The sequence below is a fragment of the Mustela lutreola genome, chromosome 8, assembly GCF_030435805.1.
Source record: "Mustela lutreola isolate mMusLut2 chromosome 8, mMusLut2.pri, whole genome shotgun sequence".
NCBI classification, from domain to species: domain Eukaryota; kingdom Metazoa; phylum Chordata; class Mammalia; order Carnivora; family Mustelidae; genus Mustela; species Mustela lutreola.
In genome coordinates this window covers 117,428,244-117,438,031 of record NC_081297.1, presented here as the reverse complement: position 1 = coordinate 117,438,031, position 9,788 = coordinate 117,428,244, and the positions used below count along the sequence as shown (strand labels likewise).

The window sequence follows — 9,788 nt, the reverse complement described above, 5'->3', positions numbered from 1 at the left end:
GTAAATGGCCGGCTTGAGAGACAGCTAGGGAAAAGGGTTCTTGGGGTCACCCACCCACTTCTTGTCCCGTCACGGACTCTCGGAGAGTATTAGGGGGTGCGAGGCAAGACCGTTTTGTTATCCTCGCCGAGACAAAGGCGCCGGGCGGGCCACTGGTGCCTGTCCTCTGCGCCGGGTGGGTTCAAGGAGGCTGGGATGTCAGGGGTAGCCGTTTGGTTTTTGCTTCGGAGCGGACTTGCCCGGTCCACACCGCCCCGGCGGGCCCATCCCGAAGCGCAGGGAGGACGCGGCTGGGCAGCCGCAGCGGCCTCTGCGTCAAGGAGCGGTGGGGCGGGGAGGTGCGGCGCCCAGCCGGGCGACCTGGCTCCCTTCCCCCGCGGCGCCCGCAGCCTCCCCCTCTCCCCCGCAGCCGGTCGGCGGCCGCAGCGCGGGCGGGCCGGGCACGTGGGCGCCTCCGTCACACCCTCGCTCACACCCTCACACACACACCCGCGCGCACGCACCCGCGCGCCTGGATCTCGTGCTCTTTCCCTGGCCGACACACAGGCGCTCGGGAGTCCCTCGCAGGCAGCTCGCAGGGCTGCGACCCCCTCTTGCCCAGCCCCAGGGCCCGCCCTTGGCAAGCAGCTGCTGCTCTCTGAACAGCTCCTCCGCGGCCTCCGTCGCAGCCACCTTTGGCCACTGCTGCTCCTGTTGGGACGTGGAAGAACCAAGAGGTGCCCGGTGGAGACACGCGAACGCTACTGACACGTTCCTGCTGCTAAGGGCACGGTTTTAGGTAGGGCGGGGCTCACCGTTAGCCACCCTGGAGCCGGGGGGACGGGAACGCGAGCGGACTTGATGGATGCATCCCGGGAAGGACTCAGGCTGGGTCCTGGGATGAGGGGAGGGGGGCAGCTCCGAAGCTTCTGAGGGTGAACTTGGGCCGGGCGGGCGACCCTCCAGGCTGGGTCCTGCACCTGTGCACAATGGGGGGGTAGGTGGCGGGTAGGGGGAAGCACATGGGTCGAAACGTGCCGCCATCCTTCCTTCTCGTCGTGGAACTCGCCTACAGCATCCCCGAGAGACTAGTCATTTCCAAGTCAAGTCAGGGCTGGCTGGACGGGTGGGGTCCGACTGGGGCGAGTCCGAGAGGAAAGTTGGTAGGGTCGGGACGGAGCGAGGCGCTTCCGAGGTTCTAGGTGAGTTGGAAGCCGATCCCCCGCGCGGGTGGGCGGTGGGGCGGGGAGAGGAGCCAGTCTCATTCCTCATTCGCTTCTCGTCGCTTTTGCCACTGCCGAGGGCGACTACCGGAGGCTGTGTGTTTTCACGTGACTCCCGTTCCCTTTTGCCCGAGGAACCCTGCGATAAAAGGTCCGTAAGTGGGCCTTTCCGCGCACGAGGCACGTGGCTACGGAGGAAAGCACAACCTGTGTGTTCCTGCGCATCCAGAATAGGAGTGTGCCGGTGAGAGGGTGATGCGGGGGATTTTAAGGAGAGGATGGGAGGCATTGGAAACTCAGATCGTTTTCTGCACCATTCACTCGGCTTGTCTGTGCGGGGCCTGGGCAGAGGATGATTCTGAATAAAGGGAGAGGCTTTCACATCATAACACGCAGGCATCCCAGCCTTATAAATACGAACGAATCGAAACGCCCGGCTGAGACATCCCGGGGACAGGTGTGACCCACCCAGTCGCAGAGGCCGCGGGAGCGGGAATTCTTTTCGGTTAAGACCAGGAGCGGCGTTGGCCGCGCGTTGGAGAGGGACGCCCCTAGGCTCGCGCTCTCTCGTGTCTCGCTCTCTCCCCTCTTTCCATCTTCTTCCTTCCGAGGGAAAGGCTGGAGTAAGACGGGGCGGGGTCCGCACTCGGGCGCGGCGACGTCAGCAGTGTTTGGGTGCTTATGCAAATGAGGCTGCGTCCGTTTCTCCCGGTCTGGCCGTGCTCTTCCAGGTCTTAAAGGTAGACGCAGCCTTACTTGGTCTGCACCATTTGTGTGGTTCACTACCCAGAAACGCGGGAGGACTGAAGAATATGCACTGGGTTTAAGCGCCTCCTCACCTAGTTTTTAAAGCTGTTTTATACCTGTCATGGCCTGCTGGCTTTCCCGGGATACCGAGAGCAATGTGTTTGCTAGTATTGAAGTATTCTTTGACCAAGCAACCTCCTAGAGCATCTTACCCCACCCAGCTTTATGTCCACAAGAACGAGGCTGAGATACAAACCTCCTTACTTCTTTGGCGCCTAGGTTTAACTTGTGTAATAGGTTCTTAATAAGTACTTGATGACGGACTGAATTGTCCTTGAAGAGTTTTTATCTGATTAAATTCAGAGCATTCTCATCAGAGTCATATTTTTATTTTTGTGTGCGTACCCTCTGTATCCACATGATCAATGATCCACGTTGATTTATGAGAGTAAAATATATTACTGAATTCATTGACCATTTCCTGCCAAGAAAAACACTTTAATGCGTTCTTTTTTACAGGAAAGCAGGAATTAACACTATTTTGAAAGGATGATAATCTCTGTATGTTGACAAGGTTTTTTTTTTTTTTTTCTGATTGCATGCGGTATTCTTGATTCAAGAATTATTTTATACTCCCAATATATGCTAACTCAAGATATAATATTTTAATTGCATCAAGAAAGATATTTGTACATGTTTCTAGAAAGTAATTGCTCTGTCATCCAAATAATAACGTAAATAAGAAGTACTTTCTTGCTCTGTTCAAGCTGCTGTAGCAAAATACCATAAATTGGGTGCTTTATAAACAAAAGAAAATTTATTTCTCAGTATTTTGGAGGCTGAGAAATTCAACATACAAGAAGATTTGTTGTCTGGTGAAAGCCTGCTTCCTGATTCTTAGATGTTAGATGGTGCCTTTCAATGTGTCCTCACATACTGGGAGGGGCTAGTTAGCTTCCTGGAGTTACTGTTATTACTCCAGAAGGCCCCTCTCCTAATACCATCTTAGGGTTTGAATTTTAACATATGAATTTGGAGTGGTGGTCACAAACATTCAAGCCATAGCAAATAGTAGAAAAATTTAATTGGCTAATAGCTCTTTGAGATACCAATAATCAAATGAAATGCCTTACTTGTCAGTTATTCTCTTAATAAGTAAAATAAGTTAGAATAACTTCTAAAACCTAAACTTCGGTTATTTTTTTTTTTAAGATTTTATTTATTTATTTGATGGAGATTACAAGTAGTCAGAGAGGCAGGCAGGGAGAGAGGAGGAAGCAGGCTCTCCGCTGAGCAGAGAGCCCGATATGGGGCTCAATCCCAGGACCCTGAAATCATGACTTGAGCCGAAGGCAGAGGCTTTAACCCACTGAGCCACTCAGGCATTCCACTTTATGTTTATAATCATTAATTTACTCAGTGATCAGAGTTCAGATTTTGCTGTGTGCATGTTAGAAAATATGCTGTCCTGTCATAAAATAAAGCTGGTGTATGGATAGGTAAGAAATTTGCATTCTTTTGAACTTTGGGGTTATTACTTAGGTAGTAAAAATATCATTGACTTAGAATGATAGACCTGAAAGAGACCTTGCTGGTTATTAAAAGCTCTGAAAATTTTACTGTTATTACATACATAGGCATGATAGGATATGTTTATATGTTCTATGCAGAGTAATTTTTTTAAAGATTTTATTTATTTGAGAGAGATAAAATGAGTGGAGGGTGGGGGGAGGGAGAAGCAGGCTCCCCGCTGAGCAGGGACTGGATATCAGGACCCCACGGTCATGACCTGAGTTGAGGGCAGACCTTTAAATATCTGAGCCACCCACCCCTATGCAGAGTAATATTAAAATAGTTTCTGAACAAAATTCCATGGGCATAGTCTTTGCACAAAAACATGGCAGGAGGAATCTTTATATTTTTTTCCAATTTCCCTTATAACTTAAAATAAGCCCTAACTACTCTTCTGAATGTATTAAGTAAAATTTTTATGAATTTATCTACTTAAATATTTACTTTGACCAATTATGATTTTCTCATATTTCTCTGTCAATAAGTCCTAGACACTGGGCTACAAGACAGTTTTATTTTTATTTTTATTTTTTTTTAAAGGTTTTATTTATTTATTTAACAGAGAGAGATCACAGTAGGAGAGAGGAAGGGAAGAGATCACAGAGAGAGAGGCAGGGAAGCAGGCCCCCTGCTGAGCAGAGAGCCCGATGGGGGACTCCATCCCAGGACCCTGAGATCATGACCTGAGACGAAGGCAGCGGCTTAACCCACTGAGCCACCCAGGCGCCCCTTTATTTTTATTTTTTAAAGATTTTATTTATTTATTTGACAGAGAGAGATCACAAGTAGGCAGAGAGGCAGGCAGAGAGAGAGGAAGGGAAGCAGACTCCCTGCTGAGCGGAGAGCCTGATGCGGGACTCCATCCCAGGACCCTGAGATCATGACCTGAGCAGAAGGCAGCGGCTTAACCCACTGAACCACCCAGGCGCCCTACAAGACAGTTTTAAATACACAATGTCGCTTGATATAGAAGACTGATTTCAGTCTTGAAGGTCACTTTATTTCCTTGTGATAAATGCACTAAGGTATCCTTTCACAAAGGATTCATTGATTGTTATCTTTAAATCAAATGCTTATACTGGGACCCTTTTCACCTATCAGATTGGCAAAGATCAAAACATTACTCACTATATTGAAGAGGACAGAGGGAAACAGGCACTCTCATATATGGCTTGTTGTAGTACAAGTTGGGACAACGTTTATAAAGGGTCACTTGGCAGTATTTACCAAAATTCTAGAAGCATATAACCTTTGATCAGGTAGTTCCACTTCTAGGAATTTATTCTACAGATCTGCAAATGCCAGATATACAGAGTCAAGTTGCTTGGACTAATTGAGGCAGATTATCAGAAATGATCTAAATATATACTCATACCATGGTCTGTCATACAATTAAGACAAAACAGAACAAACAAAAAGCAAAACAAAAACCAAACAATTATATTGAGAGCGAAAGCTTTTGAAGGCTTTTGAAGTGAAAAACCAAGAAGCGGAATTATGCATGTAGTGACAGTTGTGTAAAAAGAAACAGGTTGGGTGGGTGGGGCAAAAACACACAGCACGGTGGGGAGAAAACACATAATAGCTTGAATTTACACACACCAATTCCAGTGGAGGACTTTGGTGACTTACAGGGAAGTAGGGGTGGGACTGATTGATATGCTGAGGGACAGAGTGGAAAGATACTTTTCACTCTATGCCTTTTAATACTCTATTACTGTACTATTTATTCAAAGTATACATTAAAATATATTCTAAAGTGAAGACAATATCCTTGGGAAGCAAATATCCTTGGGAGTATCCAGGCATCAGATGCTGTATAGTGAATAAGGTATAAAAGTCAATGGGTATTTTGGCTCCAAGATTTCCATTGTTCCTGAATTTACAAGAAAGCTTCTGCTTTCAACAATCTTAGTAATAAAATTATATTAGTGCAGCAGATGAGATTTACTGGATTCACTAAATTTAGCCAGTTTCACCAGCATAAAACTACAATAAATTTTTTAGTGAGTTGACTGGGGTTTTTTAAAAAAAAAATCTATTTTGGGATGGCTATAGATTCACATGTAGTCGTTAAGAAATAACACAGGGAGCTTCTGTGTGCTCGTCATACGGTTTCCTGATAATGTAACATCTTGCAAAACTGTATGACAGCTTCATAATCAGAGTATTGACATTGATAAAGTCAAGTTACAGAAGAGTTCCTGTGTCACTGTAAGGATCCCTGTCTTGCCCTTTAGAACCATAACCATGTCACTCTGCTCTTCATACTTATTATTTTGCATTTCAAGAATGTTACCAAAATGGAATCTTACAGTATGCAACGTTTTGTAATTGGCTTTTTCCACTCAGCATAATTGTCTACAAATTCATCCAAGTTAGTTGGTATATCAGTAGTATGTTTATTTTTATTTTTGAGTACTACTCCATGGTATGGATTTACCAAAGTTGGTTTAATTATTCACCCACTGAATGACACCTGGGTCATTTCCAGTTTAGGGTTATTATGAATAAAGCTACTATGGATACTCATTTTCAGGCTTTATGGAACATAAATTCTCATTTCTCCAGGATAAATGCCCAGGAGTATAATTGCTAGGTTATATGGTAGATGGATGTTTAGTTTTCCAGACTACTGTACCTTTTTGCATTATCACCAGCAATGTATGAATAATCAATCAGGTTTCTCTCTGTCCTTGCCAGAGTTTTGTTGTCACTATGTTTTAACCACTTTGAGAGGTATGCAGTGACGTCTCATTGTAGTTTTAATTAGCATTTCCTTAATGGCTAATAATGTTGAACTTTATTTCATGTGCTCATTGGCCATCCAGACATCATATTCAGTGAAATGTCCCAGTTTATTTTTTATTCATCTTAAAATTATTTTTAATTGTTGAGTTTTATGAGTTTTTATAGATCCTAAATACCTGCCTTTCCCCAGATTCGTGGTCTACAAATGTTTTTCTTCCAGTCTTTAGCTTATTCTTTTATCCTCTTAATAGGTTCTTTCACAAAGCAAAAGTTTTTAATTTTGAAGTTCAGTTTACTAAATTTTGCTTTTGATGTTGTAGCTAAGAACTTGCTCTGGATCTCAAAGATTGTCTCCAATGGTTTATTTTTGGAAGTTTTATAGTTTTATGCCTTACGTGTAAGTCCATGATCCAGTTTGAGTTAACTGTTGTATAAGATGTGAGATTTAGGTTGAGGTTATATTTTTGCCTAGAAATATCCAGTTATTCCAGAACCATTTGTCAAAAGGTCTGTTCTTCTTTCTCCATTGAAATTACATTTGTACCTTTGTCAAAAATCAGTTGGGTGTATTTTTGTGGGTCTATTTATGAGTACTCTCTTCTGTCTATTGATCTGTGTATCTATCCTTCTGCAAAGATAACACAGTCTTCAGTCTTTCATTGGTAAGTATACCAACTGTATGTTTTTTGCAGATGATTTTTGTAAAATTGAGAAGGTTTTCTTTTATTCCTGGTTGGGTTTTTTGGGAACATATTTAAATTACAAATGGATATTGAATTTTGTCAAAATGTCTTTTCTATAACAATCAATATAGTCATGATTTTTTTCTCCTTAGCCTGTTATGGTATATTACATTATTGATTTTGAATACTGAACCAGCTTTGTATACCTAGAATAAAGCCCATTTGGTCATGGTATATAATTCTTATTATATTTTGCTGAGTTCTCTTTTCTTTTTTTTTTTTTTTTTTTTTTTTTAAAGATTTTATTTATTTATTTGACAGAGATCACAAGTAGGCAGAGAGAGAGGAGGAAGCAGGCTCCTCGCTGAGCAGAGAGCCTGATGCGGGGCTCGATCCCAGGACACTGGGATCATGACCTGAGCCGAAAGCAGAGGCTTTAACCCACTGAGCCACTCAGGCGCCCCTGAGTTCTCTTTTCTGATACTGTTTTGAGGAATTTTGTGTCTGTATTTATGAGGAATATAGGTTTATAATTTTTTGTATTGTTTTTCTTCCTAGTACTGCTTCAGAGTATCAGAGTAATACTAGCTTAAGAAAATGAATGTGCAGAGCCACATTATCTTCTATTGCCTAGAAGAGGTTATGCAGAGCTGGTGTTAATTCTTCTTTAAATGTTTAATAGGATTCCCTAGTGGAACTGGCTAGGCCTAGAGATTTCTTTTGTGAGAATTTTAAATAATATTCATTTAACTTACTTGACAGATATAGAGCTATTACATGATCTGATTTGGGGTAAGTTGAGGTAGTTTGTGTTTTCGAGGAACTTGTCCATTTTATCTAAGTTGGTAATTTATGTGTGTAGAATGTTTTGCTGTTTGTCTGTATGATCATTTTGATGTCTGTAGGTTTTGTTGTGATAGTCCCTGTTGCATTTCTGATATACAAATGCCTTAAATATAAGATTGACCACATGGAGCTTTAAAAAAGAATAACTAAATGTGTCTCTCAAAGTTAGTATTTACCTTATGGCTAGAAGAAGAATCACTGCATGGATTTAAAAATCTAAACTACACAATTTTTACACAGGTCTAGCCTTATTATGCACAATTCCTTGGATGATACTTTAAATTTCAGTAAAGACTTACAGTTAAATTCAATGAATATTCAATTTGTATCCCTTTTGGCAAATGTTTCAGTTATCTATTGCTGTGTACCAAATCCTCCCTGCCACTGTGTTTTTTTCAGTAGGTTCAAAACAATGGTTTATTGAGCCCCTTTACCCTCTGTTGCCTTTCTGATATTGTAATGATTTAAAACAATAATAAATTATTATTTCTTATTATTCTTCATGTTGGCTGGGCTCAGCTAGATACCTCATCTGTTCCAGTTAGTATGTGTTAGCAGCTGGACTGGCACTAGAAAGTCAGTGCCTTTGTTCTTGTGCCTAGGGCTTCAGTCAATAAGGCTCTTTTTTTCCAGCAGGGCAGATGGACTTTTATGTATAGTGTCTGGATTCCAGAAGAGTGAAAGCAGGAACTTGCCAGGCTTCTCGAGGCCTAACCTTGGAACTTGCAGTGTCACTTCTGCCATCTACTGGTCAAGGCAGTGTCCCATACTCCCATAATTCAAATTCAAGCTCAAGTACAGCCCAGAATTAAGAGAAGAGGAAATAGATTCCACTTCCTAATGGGAGGAGTAGCAGACATGTACCTCATTGGGTGGAATTGTTAAACATGTTAATTGTTTCGAATTTCATTTTTCCTGACGTGATAATACAAATATATAAACAAATGCAATATGGGGCGCCTGGGTGGCTCAGTGGGTTAGGCCGCTGCCTTCGGCTCGGGTCATGATCTCAGGGTCCTGGGATCGAGTCCCGCATCGGGCTCTCTGCTCGGCAGGGAGCCTGCTTCCTCCCCTCTCTCTCTCTGCCTGCCTCTCTGCCTACTTGTGATCTCTCTCTGTCAAATAAATAAATAAAATCTTTAAAAAAAAATAAATAAACAAATGCAATATAATATTATATGCCTCTAGTCTGCTAAAGTAGCTCCTAAAATGTTTCTACCTACTAGTTCTTGGTACTTGTAAGTGTTATCTTGTTTGGAAAAAGAGTCTTGGTAGACATAATCCTCTAATGAAGAGATTATCCTGGTATATTCAGATGGTACCTATATGCCATCACAGTGTCCTTATATGAAAGAGTCAAAGGGAGATCAGACACCCAGAGAGGAGGAGGCAGCAGTGTGAGTGTGGAGGTGGAGATGGGAAGGATGTGGCTATTAGTAAGGGAATGCTGGCGGCCTCCAGAAGCTAGAAAAAGCAAGGAACAAACTGTCCCCTTGGTCCTCCTGAGGGTGGGACCTGCCCACACCTTGATTTTGGTTTATTAAAAGTTATTTTGTATCTTTTGTATCTCTGGTTTCCAGAGCCTTGAAAGAATTCATTTATGCCACTTGAAGCTACTAAATTTGAGGCAATTTGTTACAGAATTCTTAGGAAATGAATACAGCATCTAAATCTGAAGTGTTCTCAATGTATTAGCAGAATTTTAAGTATTTAAAATAATTTTTGTCTGTTTTTAAAATGTTTAAAAGACTTATTGAAATGCTTTATTAAGACTTAAAATCTGTCCGTGGTTCATAGAAGTCAGCAAAAGATACATTTCACTTTATGGAAATTACTTTATGATGTTCAGATAATTACAGGTCTTAGGAATGTACAAAGGGAGGTCCTGTTCAGCCTTCACCTAGCTTCTCTCATTTTACAATTTTGCGTAGAGTATCAATACAATATCAATACCAGCATATTGCTATTGGTGTAATCCATAGTTTTT

The 9,788-nt window shown here is 42.3% G+C and overlaps 1 protein-coding gene across 1 annotated transcript in view; it reads left to right on the top strand.

The window, feature by feature from the left end:
• Positions 1-405: 405 nt before the first annotated feature.
• The window catches only part of SLC6A15 (solute carrier family 6 member 15), a 48,056-nt gene continuing 38,673 nt past the window's right edge, over positions 406-9,788 (top strand). The window contains exon 1 of the mRNA XM_059186456.1: positions 406-778. The gene's annotated coding sequence lies outside the window, so the exon portion shown is untranslated. The remainder of the gene's footprint in view (positions 779-9,788) is intronic.